Source organism: Canis lupus, chromosome 8, assembly GCF_003254725.2.
Source record: "Canis lupus dingo isolate Sandy chromosome 8, ASM325472v2, whole genome shotgun sequence".
Taxonomy (NCBI): domain Eukaryota; kingdom Metazoa; phylum Chordata; class Mammalia; order Carnivora; family Canidae; genus Canis; species Canis lupus.
In genome coordinates, this window is record NC_064250.1 from 6631883 (window position 1) to 6645983 (window position 14101).

Below are 14101 nucleotides of genomic sequence, written 5' to 3' on the forward strand. Positions count from 1 at the left end.
AGAATGCAATGGCTTTTGGAAGAGATTTTAGAGGCAAGAGAGAAAGCTTTTGGATGGTAGTTTGAGCGGAATGCTAATGACAGGCAGGATTTTGATGCACACCTTGGTTGGAAGGACAGTTTATGAGTTATGGAATTATGAATACAAACATGTTGGAAGAAAGAAAGCTCATAATCTAGCAATGGCCAGTGATTTTGTTCCTTTTAGTGGTAATAGGTGCCCAGCAGAGAAGTAGAGGGTAAAGCTCTATAACAAAATAGTGATTTCAGAAGGTGATTGCAAGATTATGTAATCTAACCTAATTTTATAGATGAAGAAAATGAAGGACACAATTGTTTGCTGTCCAGTGTGTAGCTCAGATTTTTTTTTTAATTCCATTTTGCCTCTTCAGAGTGTTCTATCTAGGGGTCATACTTCAGGAAGCCCTGATCACTTTGCTATGTGTTCACATTTGATTTGGTAAAAAATGGTCATCACTTAAGGTTTTTGAGGAGACAAGTAATATGATCAGAGTCGTGTTGAAGAGGATTCCTCTGACAGCTATCTGGAGGATGGATTAGGATGGAAAGAGCCTGATGATGGGAAATAAATTATGAGTTGTTTTAGGAGCCCAGAAGAGTAATAAGGGTCTACACTAGAATGATGACAATATTAGTAAGAAAGAGGAGGTGGAGATAGAGAGATAGAGATATATGTGCATCTATAATACACACACACACACAAACACACACACAGACTTTGCTTAGTGTTATCAAATGAATGTTTGTCTTCCACCAAAATTCATATGTTGGAACCCTAATCTCTAATGTGATGGTACTTGAAGTGGAACCTTTGAGGCATAATTAGATCACAAAGGTGAGAACACTCATGAATAAGGCTTAGTGACCTTATGAGAAGACACATGAGAGAGATATGAGGATGCAGCAGGATTACTTCTGTCTGCAAACAAAGAAGAGGGGCCTCACAACATAGAATTTGCAGGCATCTTGATATTGGACTTCCCAGTCTCCGTGATTGTAAGAAATGAATGTGCATTATTTAAGCCACACAGTTAATGGTAATTTGTTATAGCAGCCTGGGCTAAAGCACTTAAGGTAGAAGTGCCTGGATGTATTGTCTGACTGAGTGTGGGATACCAGGGTGAAGAACCAGTGTACAATGACTTGGAAATGTAGAGTCATGGTGATCTGGAGTAAGGCAGCATTATTACCAGAAATAGGCTGTTGATCTAACAAGACTCACATGCATGTGTACACATGTGCCCATGCAGAGACACATGCAGACACAGAATCACTCTGAAACGCTTTATTTCCACTGTAAGGAAGCATCTTTCAAAGAGCTGGGTCAGCTACACAGCCTAAAGATTGGGACACAGAAACAATTCCTGTGGAGCCATGATCCAGAAGGGCCAACTGTGTGATGGTGATATATAAGATGACAGGTCACACACTCAGAGGGTGGAAGCCCGTCTCTCTCTCCTAGGGCATAGCACATAACAAATGGAATGAGGAAGAAAGAACCTAAGATGTATTCAAATGTGCTGGATTATAATTATTTTTTAAATTAGAGCTGAAGAAGACGCCATGGACCAACCTCATATCTTATGTAATGGGAAGCAATACAAATAAACACCTATATATTTTATGTCAAATGACAGAGTTTGATTAGTTGGTCTATAGGTTGAAATAACTTGCTCTAGAACCATGTATCCTGACTCTCACTGCAATTTTCTTTCCATTGCTCTAAGGATTTTGGCTAGAAACACAGAGGCAAAATTGTAAAGAAAATCATATGAAATTATACGAAAGGTCTAGGTTAGGGTAGAGAAATTATGTTAGCTGCTTGAGAACTAAATTTTTCAATCTGCATTGTGAGACATGCAACCCTCTTTTCTGTGGTACAAGCAAATGCTTCCATTTACTCATTTTTGTGACCTCCAGTTACTTTTGCTAAACTTCCTATTCTGTTAATTGAAAGGGAGAAAATAAGGCATTACAGAAGCACCTTGTGTGTTTTCATGCTTCCTACTTGGGAGACCAAAACTTATAAAAGGCTGGTTTTATAGTAAAAACCTTCACTACTGTAATCTTTCCATATGCATCAGTTCAGTTCATTAGTTTAGACCATCTACTGCCCTCTTGTGGCCATATAATCCACCTCCCTATGCCCCAACTCCAAGCTCTTAATGCTTTGTGTCAGTTGAAATGGTTTCATCAGTCAGACAGAAACTGACATCTCAAACTATAATTAACCTCCTTCTTACTATGCTTTATTACACCATTGTATTTTGATTCAGTCTGTCTCTAAAACATGTAGATATTATATAATGCTAGTGATCAGTTTGAAGACAACATACCTTAATACATTGTGGATTATGTCTTCTGGAGGATTTGGAAGTAATGCCTTTCACTTTCTCAAGCAGAATCTTAGATAAGCCATTTTATATTAGCAAATAATGTTTAAATATAGAAATAAACATCACTTACCACACAGTAAAATATATAAAGTTGTAAAAACACTCTAAGAAAGCCATCAGGTAAATTCTTGATTAAAGTGTTTTGATTAAAGCTTATCTTCATATAATATTGCTAATAATAATGGCAAAAAAGAAATTGTTTTAGGTAGAATTATTAATTATGTCTCTTTAATAGGTTTTGAAAAATTGGTTTTCTAAGAGATTTTATATTTCAATACCAAGTAATACATGAACCAATACGTTCATCTCTAAAGTCATTACACTTCACTTTATAGCCTTCTCTTTTATATCAAGATTCCAATGTTCTTTTTTGGTCAAAAGAATAAAGCCAAAGCTAAACCAAGGATAAAGAATCCTTTTATTAAATTTGACGTGTATGTCCCTGGTATTTCTCATTGCACTGCCTCTGATTTTCAGCTTCTCATTACCATTTTAAATTAGGAGCAGAGATATTTAACTTATTCAATATAATGCTTTAATGAAAACTAAAGAGCTAATTCAGAGTAGCACCATATACGCAGCTACTCTGAATACTCAGAAAAGCTGACAATTCCGTTTTAAGGGGAACTTTTTTTTTTGGCTGTTGTTTAAAGACTGTATTAGGTAATTCAGATGTTTTTATTAAAATGATTCCTAATTAAAATATCCAAGAATATGGGGAGAAAGGAAACTTTTAAATGTTAAAAGCCTGCTGCTACTACAGGGTTGATAATCGATAATTTGTCACTCTGGAACACCCAAGAAGAGGTCAAGATTGTGCTTAGGGCTCAGCAAACAAAAACACCAGATCTTTTTTGAAAATGATTTTATATGTGATTTAAAAAAATCAAAGTCTCTGAGAAGAATCAGAAACATTGCAATTCCAAATACTTATTTTATGGTTTAGTACTATTCATGGTTTGAATGTGTATAGAATGCATTCTTCGTAAGTTATTTAGGGTCTCTAAAGGTCTTAAACTAGCTCTTAGAATCATCGCACCAGGGGCATCTGGGTGGCTTAGTCAGTTAAGTGGCCAATTCAATTTCAGCCCAAGTCATGATTTCAGGATCCTGGAATCAAGCCCCACATTAAGCTATGCAATCAGGGGAAAGTCTGCTGGAGGATTCTCTCTCCCTCTGCCCCTTCCACCACTTGCATTCTCTCTCTCTCTCTTTCAAATAAATAAATCTTAAAAAAAAAAATCATTACACCAAATAATAAAACTGGTTCTTTGGAGACTGAGAATATAGAAACACAGAATAATGAGTGAATTAGCAAAATATGGGTTGTGCAAATATTTCTAAGTTAATGGCTGAAATGTTTACTTAAGCATAAATCACTGGGAATTAATCATGGCATACAACTGTTTACCAAAGATAAACACCCTTTCCCTATGTACCTTACTATCCTCATCTCTGGAATGGGAAAATGACTGTGAGAATACCTGAAAGTATGAGATTATCTATCTATCCATCTTTATCTATCCATCACTCTATCCATCTTTATCTATCTCTCTCTCTATATATATATAAAGGTTCTCTCCTTCAGAACTGAGTGCAGCGGGCAGACATTTGTTATCTGGTAAATGTGACTACTTAGCATTTTAAGTTCTCCTATGACCTTTCTTCTTTACTATCATGGGATAATCTAACCTGTAAGACAGAGCCAAAGGGGGTTGTCAGCTTGTTTTACAGAAAAGAATGACTCTCCTAATTACTACTTTAAACACAGAACACTCCTCTTTATTAAATAAATACATTAAGTCTAACCTTAAGTATTCAAAAACTAATTTTTTTCTCATCTGAAAGATGGCTAGTCTGTGGATAGTGTGTAAAATCTGCTCCACTTGTTTAAACAAAATAAACATGATATATCTATTCTAGATCATACTAATTCATTATTTTAGCATTTCGCTAACTGAAACTAAATCTATCCAAACCTAAAAGAAAATATTTTTCTTTGCAGGTATTTGTCTTGAAGAAATAAATAAACAAACAAACATTGAGCAAGGAAAATTCTGGCCTGCAAACTCTAGGCATCCCCAGTCTGAATATGCACATAATACCAAAAAGTCAAGCTTTGTATTTGTAAAAATAAACTGCAGATATTTTTCTTTCAATACAAAAAATAGATGTTATTTCTTACTGCATTTCCTCAGGGTTTCATGGGAAGAGGAAATGAGCAGTTAAAAACAATCACGTGTGTAAAGTAGGAGTGGTCTCAGTTTAAACAAGATTCTAAATCATTGAAAGTTGGATTATAAAATTTATTACAAAAGTTGCATTATAAAATTAGAACTTCCTAACCCATTGTATTGCTCATTTTTAAATTTATAAAATAAGAAAGGTGCCTGGCCTTCATTAGAAATTCAGTGTAATCATTTGAGAAACAAAAATTTAAAGTTTGAATTATATGAACCTTTCAACTGCAATATGGGATGGGGCATTTATGAACCAAATCAGAAAGACAATATCTCAAAGGCGAGATTTTTTTTTTAAAGAAAGGTTTTTTTTTTTTTTTTTTTGAAGATTGTTATTTATTTATTCATAAGAGACAAAGAGAGAGAGAGAGAGGCAGGGACACAGGCAGAGGGAGAAGCAGGCTCCCTGCAGGGGACTTGATCAGGGGACTCCAGTATCACACCCTGAGCCAAAGGCAGACACTCAATGGCTGAGCCACCCAGGCGCTCCACAGAGGCAAGATTTTTAAAGAGCAAGTCATTTGGACCAATTACAAATATATGCCAGTAGGAATAATGGTTACATGTTTATTATTCAGTATGTATTAAAGAAGATGAATTCTTATTCAATTTTCATTAAGCATTACTATTAAATGATAGTATTATTTCTATGTTCGACTGACGCTCTTTTCTGTGAACAAACCATGATTGGTTATTGGAAAGATTTAGCTGTAACTGTGCCATTTTAAGAAAACAAATAAGTCACCTCCCTGAATCCCTCTCTTCCCACTTCTTCCCTTTCTCCTTCTCTTTCTTTCTTCCTCTTTCCTTCCGTTTCTTCCTTCATTCCTTGTCTCATTCTATTTGTCTCCTTTTCTTTTCCTTTCTATATCCCATGAAATGCCCATGTGCACAAGCAGGTTGGATGCCTTATCCTGTGAATAAACTGGCAGTGTTGATCTACAGCTGTATGCAGACCACATCTTTCTTCCAAAGCTGCAAGGCGCACATTTAAACTCAAATCTCAGAGACTGCAGCACCAAGATTGCAGTACAAATTGGTATGACCAACCAGGCCCAGGAACCATCGATCTTCATTCTTCCTGCCACCCTGGAAACTGAAACCTTTTGTAGCAAGAGGTAACTAAAATTCTGAAGTCGACTTGCAATAAAGGGAAGCAACAACTTTAAGATTGGACTGGAATATCTGACAGCTCTCTGAAACAAAACAAAAACAAAATGTACCCAGGTTTCAGTTACGCTCTATTTGGTTTCTTTTCTTGTTAAATAAGCCCTGGCATATAACTCATTAGACACCTTGTGGGCAGCCCCACAAAGATGTGGGCAGTTCAATTTAGAGTAAGTGGGAGGTGTATAATTCAGCATTTATGCTTCTGGATAAATCAGCCTTCAGCATATGAAACTTTTGCCATACACTTCAAATATTCTTATTTCCCAAGCTGCTGGCTCAAATTTGAATTTAAACAGGCATATAAACAATACATGGGGAGGGGAAGAACCCAAGTTTTTCTAAAACAATTTCCATTCATAACGAAACCTTGTTTGAGGCAGTAAACCCAGAGAACTTGTTCCCTAGTTTGGATGTGGACAGGAAGAATGTGCCTAGGAAGCCAAAACCAGAAGATCATGCATTTAATCCATTCCCAGGTGGTTCTAAAATATTTTTCCGTACCCTTGGAAACATTTACTGTTGCTCAGAGAATACGTGTTTAATAGAGAGGGCTTCGGCAGACTCTGCTGGGTATCTCATCACTTCTGTCCTGCTGAGGGCCTTTCCCACCATAAACAATATGCCCAAAGCAATGGTTACAATGTCTCCAAGAATGAATTGACCTAATCTGTTAAATGGGCAAGAGAGGCCTCTAGAGATGGTTGTGGATTTTCCTCCTATCAGGAAAAACAAAACCCAAACTGAATAAAAACTGGAGTGTCTCTTATTTGAGAATCATTCCTTCTCTTCTGAAGACGTTTAGAATGTTGTAGTATGTGATTTCCACAGTTATCAAAGTGAAGTTCATTACTAAGCATCAACAAGCAAAATAAAACAACAACACACTATTATTTCCGAACCAAATTGCCAAATATTTACAAATGAAGAGCTAATTTTTCCAATGCCAGCAATGGTGTTATAATACTACTGTTGCTTCTTGTGGTAGATTATTAGCAAAATATGACAGGACCTTTTCTCCTGTCTGAATATGCACCCCTGGTATCTTTACAATTCGTCTTGTCAAGAGGTGGAGTCTGTTTGCCCTCCTCTTGAGTTTGGGATGGCTTTGTGACCTGCTTTGAGCAGCAGAATGTGGTAGAAGTAGTTTGTGCCAAACATAAATATATTCTTATGTCTGCATAGAAAGTCCTGCAAGATTTTCTTTCTCTTTTGTCCTTGGCATGGTAGAGAATCGCCTTTCACTTTCTCTGCAGATCACTAGTCATTACCTTACTGAGGAAACCCACTCTCATCATTCTGATCCAGGTTAAGAATACTGGATTCTCCTATCTTCCCTCGGAGAGACTGGTCTCTATTGCTTAATTCCGTATGTAGCTTACTCTTAGAATAAACATTTTGATCAAACTCTGTAATTTGTGCAGGGTCAGACTAGGATGGGGTAATAAGTAAGGCAAGGGAAGTACTTGCCTCAGGTGTAAAATTTCAGGGGGCAACAAAAACACAATTATCAAGAGAAACAATAGTTTAATGTTTTTAAGAAATTAAAATGAATGCAAAAATTCATGGTGAGCAAAATATCAAAATTTTAAAGACAGAATGAGTATGAGACCACACATGTGGATTTGGGGCTAAGCATATCTAAATTCCAAGTCTTGATTTTGCTGCTTTTACTTGGGAGCCCTTGGAGGAATTTCCTCTACAAATCTCAATTTTTTTCTCCCATAGAATGGAATTAGTATTTTTATTGGGTTATTTAAAAGATGAAGTAAGATGAGCCTTCAAAATGATTAGTGTGTTCTTACCATATATTGTTACTCAGTAAATGTTATTGATTTCTCACTTTTTTTTTTTCCTGGGTATGTATTTTTAAACTTATCCTTCATTGAACAAATACTTTTTTGAGTGCCTATCAATGTTAAGATTGCTCTTAGCAGTGTTTTTGGAATTATGACTATAATTGTAACCAAAATCAGCCTGGCCCTTGACATTGAGGAGCTTACATTCCCATAGGAAAGACAGACATTAATTAAATAATCAGAAGCCTACATCTAAAAACACAATTGTGGTAGGTATGTAACAGATGGGCAATGCTTCCCTGTGTAAGTGCCAGTCTGAGATGTGAACATTAAGGATCAGGTGAAATGGAGAGAAAGCATTCCTAGATAGAGAATGGTTTCTTGCAAATGGTTTGATAAAGAAGTGTTTGAAGACATTGGGAGACGTCAGTAGTTCTAAGAATGGCCACTGGATTTAGTGGCATAGAGGTCATTGGTCACCTTAGGGAATATGACCCTAGGTGTCACTTAAATAAAAATAGAAAGAGAGATGACAAAGGGAGCCATGGAGTAGCAGTACTTCTATTATAGAAAGCATCCCCCCCTCCCAAGTTTCTAAATAGAGATAGGATAGAGAACAGAGGATGATTTTTTTGTTGTTGTCGATTGCTTGCTGATGAAAGACACTTGATAATGTTGAAAAAGCACAGCAGGAAATATTCATTCCAGATGAAGGAAGGAAGGAATTAAATCCACAATGGAAAGGAAAAGTAATCAATTCAGTCAAGTGCCTATGGAGGCAGAAAGGAATGGGCTTCAAACCGTCATCTCTAGATAGTTGGTGGAGATTGCCATGCAGGGAAGAATAAAATGGGTACAGATGATAGATGATTTGTGTGTTGGTAGGGTGAAGCCAAGGAGCAAATTTCCATCCAGTGTGTCCTTGTGTTACTATCACTATCTTATGATTGTGTAGTTCATCCTTGGTTTCAGTCCCAAGGATACGTAGGGCATCTTCTGTGTACTATTCTGCTAAGTGATGAAGGGCTTCCTTTGCTCTTAGAGTCATCTTGTGTGGAGATACAAAAACAAAAAACAAAACATTCCCCATGAAGTACTCATGGTGGTGGCAAAGGAAAAATTTCTGGCATTTGTATTATATTAGCTTTCTCTTACCACTGTAACAACTTACTACAAATGTAGTGGCTCAAACAAGACAAATTTGTTATTTCACTGTTCTGTAGATTAGAAGATTAACACAGATCTCACTAGGCTGAGATCAGGGTGTTGGTGGGTTGCATTCCTTCCCGGAGCCTCTAGGGAAGAATCTTTTTCTATGCCTTCTCTAGTTTCTAGAGGTCTTCTGTTCTCTGTAGTTCATGTTTCCTTTTTTGTATCTTCAAAACCCAGCAGTATTACCTAGGTCCTTCTAACACCACTCTCTCTCTCAGGTTTTCTTCTAATTTTCTTACCTGCTTTTAAGGAATCTTGTGGTGACGTTAGGCCCACCTGCATAATTCAAGATAATCTTTCTATATATTAAGGATAGCGGATGAATAATCTTAATTATTTAAGCAACCTTAATTCTCCTTTTCTATATAACATAATTTATTCATAGGTTCTGGAGATCAGTATATGAACATCTTTCTTTTTGGGGGTTATTCTCTTATGGGTTATTCTACATAATAGTAGATTGCCTGAGACCTTGGGTTCTAACCATGCAGTGTTCCTTAAGTGAGGTTTTTTTCACACAGGTGCAATGAAGACGGACTGATCAGCTATCCCAAACTCTGACTCAGTATTAAATGGCAATGATTGCAGGGCTCTTTTGCATTACTTATCTAGAACTTCAGAATAGATATACCTCTTCTCAATCCACTTTTCTAACTTGAAATCCTAGTCTCCCACTCCACTACTTGCAGAACTTCTAGCTCCTCTGTATTACTCCAGAAGAACTCTTTGCTTTTTTTGAAAATCTTATAGATTACAAATCATGCCAAATAGTGCTTCAATTATTAGAATAATCTGTTACTCTTTCTTGAAACCTGGAATGGCTCTGTCTTTTGAAACCCAGTGATTTGGGTGTCCACAACTTGTGAAGGAATAAATAAGGGTAGGACATTGACATTCTGATACTATCTTGGGGAAATCATCATCCCTCACCCCCATACCGTGAATGGGTTGAATGAAATGAGCTCAGTAATTCCTAAAACAGCAAAAACAAACAAAAAGCCCAGTGTAGTCTGATTGATCCTCTGTTAAGGGTCACTCTGTCTTTTCTTTTTGACTTATATATTTAACATTATAACATATTTAAAAATATATGTATACATATATACACGTAAATGATTTTTGAGGAAATATTACAGATATCAGGAGGTTACTCAAAGTCATATTCAAGCTAAAATAGTTTGTTTTTTAACACCAAAGACAAATTATAAATAATTGATGCAATGCAGTGCTCTGAAACTTAGACATCTCTTCTAGAAAACAGAACCATTGGCAAATACTCCAGCCTCTTGTGGAGTGTTAGACTAAATTATCCTTAGAAATCATTGATACAGTACATTGAGAGAGAAGGGACATTTGCTCATCTACCTATTAAGCTGTAGGCCTTGGAATAATGTTCCCTCTATCCTGTGATGCAGGACAGAAGGCTTGATATGCTTGACTTTTAAATTAAAGGGCTTCTTTAAAAGGAGGGAATATGTAATGGAAAGCAGTTAGAGTTGAGATTAGGCCATAAAGATGAGCTGTTGGCTTCTGGAAGCAACATCTGGAGATGGTTGGTGCTTAGGATTTGCATAAGCCTCTGTTTAAAGTTTGAGAAGTGGGCAGCCCTGGTGGCCCAGTAGTTTAGCGCTGCCTTCAGCCCAAGGTGTGATCCTCGAGATCTGGGATCGAGTCCCACATCAGGCTCCCTGCATGGAGCCTGCTTCTCCCTCTGCCTATGTCACCGCCTCTCTCTCTCTCTCTCTCTCTGTCATGAATAAATAAATAAAATCTTTTTAAAAAATTGTCAATAGTTTAAAAAATAAATAAATAAAAAATAAAAATAGTAATCATAAAGTTTGAGAAGCAAACACAGCCAACAGAAATCTTTGGTGAAGCTATTATCCAGAGCTGAAAGACAAGGTTTATTTATAGCTCTAACATATTAAATATTAACTTCTAATATCAAAGAAATAATCAGTCACTTAAAAAACATGTTTTACATTTCTAATCTAATTCAGGCTTTATGGCAATTGCCTAGAGATACAGTAAAACACTGAAATGTGTCTTTGAAGGTTAGAACTTGGGAGGATAAGCTTGGAAATCGAAAACACCGTTGTAGTTTGGGCCATCCGTTAAGCATCCAACTCTTCATTTTGGCTCAAGTTGTGATCTCAGGGTCATGAAATTGAGCCCCTACTTGGGCTCTGTGCCTCAGCAAGGAATCTGCTTGAGACTCTCCCCACCTCCCCTCGACTGTGTACACATGTGCTCTCTCTCTCAAATAAATAAAAATCTTTAAAAAAATAAAAGAATAAAACACCATTGCAATAAGATGTATTTTGGTGAATTTTAAAACTTGAGGGGACATTTGTCAGGCAGATAAGTGGGGATGGTGATGATCTATACACCTATGATTAGAGGGGTTAATTTCAAGTGACATTGGGAAAAGCAAGGGGGTGATGCAGTATACTTATGTGCAAGGAATGATTATAATAATGACTATTGCATACTACTACAGAGGTAGAGACAGGTAAATACTGAAGATAAGAAAATAGCAGAGACCTCTATATAAAGGGTATTCTAAAGCTTGTGACAGGGTTTTTAAATCAGTCATTTGTGTATCAATTTTACAATTATGACTTATGTGCATAATGCATGGGCTGTTTGCTTTGATATTTGCTTTAGTTCAAAGCATTTTTTAATTGCATGAACATACTTTTAAAATCTTATATTAATCCTATAAATAGCAAATTAGTACCTCTTTCTGCAAATTATAAATGGAAAGTAGTATCTCAAAAAAAATTTTAAAAAATGATCATTAATGGCTAATCAAATACAGTTATCTGCTAATCAGACTTTTAGGATTATAGGTGCCATTCACTGATTTAGTTTAGGATAGTAAGAGAAGCCAGTTTAGTGAAGATAAGAAGGTCGACTTTTGGTATGATACCTTTAAAAGGCCTGTGTTTGAGCACTCAGAAAAAAAGTTCAGAATCAGAGACCATTCCGGAAGTTTAGCTCAGAGTCACATGAAGTTACAGGGGGAAGTTGATACTCCAAGAGGGAATGACCACAAAGTTTTGTGAGGGTTTAGTCAGTGAGCAGATTTTTTTTCTTTTAGATTTATTTGAGAGAGAGCATATTCTTGCAGGAGAGGGGGGTGGGGGGCAGAGAGAGAGGGAAAGAGAATCTCAAGCACTCCCTGCTAACAGGGAGCCCAAGGCAGGGCTCAGTCTCACCACCCTGAGATCAAGACTTGAACCAAAATTGTGAGTCTGATGATTAACAGATAGCTTCCCAAGGGCCCGCAGTGAGCAGATTAATAGCAGACTCATCTAAGCGATCAGTATTACCTACACTAGAAAAAAATTAAGAATATTGTTGTTTTGTTGTTGTTTTTGTTTTTTACTTGCTTTCTTTTTTTTCTCTTGTATTCCAATCCAAAAGTAACTAAAATTGTCTTCTATCACCCAAGGGCAGAATTGATAAGAAAGGTAAATTTTATCTTAGGGGCATGCCCTCCTGATTTTCTGCTTCTACATCATGGTGATAACTTTCTTTTCTCCTTTCCTTTCTTTGATGTCTCCGTGTTTGTGGCTGGACTCTGGCCTGGGACCTTCATGCTCTTACTAAGTTTTCCTATCTTTCCTACATGTTGAAGTTGCCCTACATATGCAGTTCCTACCCCTACAGATTCCTGTAGGAACTGCCCTGTGTCACCTTTGAAATGATGTTTGCCTGTATTTACATTCTTTTAAGGCTTCAGTCCCTCTGATTAATAAATTGATGCTAGATGGAACAAATATTAAAGAATCATGGTAATATTACAATATATTTGTATAAAAGGAATTTCTTAGATCAACAAAAACAGGAATACTTTAACAATAACTTTCTGGAAAGAGTATCTTTACCTTTCTAATCTAACCTACCATTGACACTAAATGTCAGTGAATTTCAATCCAAATATTTAAGAGGGCATGGTCTGCATTTTCAGTCCATGGTGGCTCAACCGATACCCATCTGAGTTGTAAGATTTTTCTCATGACTAAAGTTGGAATTAGTGAGTGTATTGGATTTGTTTGTGATACCCATAAACTATTTGGGACTTGCAACAATACAATGACAATGGAATGAAAGCTTGTTAGATTGAGAGGGACAATTCAGGGAATTAATCTTCAGGCTAAAGTCAGAATTGTCAGAGAATATAGAAACAGTATCATCAGACAGTCCAGAAGGCTTATAGCAGGGTAAACATGTGACACACACAGTATCTAATAAAACACAGACAAGTCTCATGATAATAGAAGAGCTTGGTTCGGTAGGATTAGGCCAGATAAGAGTGCAGTAGTGTATGAACTCTCATATGCACTACATTCTTTCTATACCCTACACTATTTTAATTCTGAATTTGATTTGCTCTCGTTTATAGGCTGTATTGTAAGGGCTCCAAAGCCTTTTCTTCATTGGAATGTCTTTACCTCAAGTCCTAAAAATACTCTTTCCAAAGGCACAACTCTTTCCAAATGTACCTTCTTTTGTTTTTCTCCTCCAGCATTTGATCTGCTGTCTTGCACATAAGACTGTACCCAGTACATTGTTATGGCTGGATGGTGTAAGTAATTTTTTTATATAGTTCTAAAAGGTCTTTAAAAACACAGTAAGTAGGAATGTAGATGTAGAAGAGTTAGTTTGACGATAACCAAAGCCTGTAATAGACAATGTGCTTTTAAAAAGTGATGCCATTGAGTTTAGAATAAATTGGGAGAAATAATTCACCTTTATGATGGATTAAGACAGTTCTACTAATGAAACATGCAAATGTTGATGACATATCTTCTAAAATGCAATTGGGTAAGGTAATAGAGTTGATCAATAAATCAGCTTTGAACAAAGAAGAATAACCATAAAAATTTAGTATGACATAAATTAAATATATGTTTTTGAAAAAATGAATTCTGAGAGATGATGATTAATATAATTAGTTGTTTGATTTCAAAATAATGGGGAGATTTATCCTCATTATTCTAGGATTAGACAATTAAAATCATAAAATATATTTTTCCCAGTCTATGATACTGCAACATGATATCAAAAGTGGAATGCAGGGTCAGAATTAAACAATAAGAATTTCCAAAGATAAGAGACCTAGAGGGTAGTTTCTCTTCTATTTCCAAGTACTGTAAGGCAAATCATCTTTGGTTAGGGGGGTTTCAGATCTCTCTCTAAACAATTCAAAAAGATTTATTGAACCCCAAATTTATTCCAAGCATTTTTAAGGCCAGTGG

General features: G+C 36.3%; 1 long non-coding RNA gene across 2 annotated transcripts in view; it reads left to right on the forward strand.

Moving 5' to 3' along the window:
- The first annotated feature begins 871 nt into the window (after positions 1–871).
- LOC118355574 (uncharacterized) overlaps positions 872–14101 on the forward strand; it is a 55501-nt gene continuing 42271 nt past the window's right edge. The window contains exons 1-2 of one of the 2 annotated variants that reach the window (XR_007412224.1): positions 872–1016; positions 5556–5774. This is a non-coding gene — a long non-coding RNA (uncharacterized LOC118355574). Of the gene's footprint in view, positions 1017–4421; positions 4585–5555; positions 5775–14101 lie in introns of those variants that run through there. The other variant, XR_007412223.1, reaches the window with a different exon arrangement.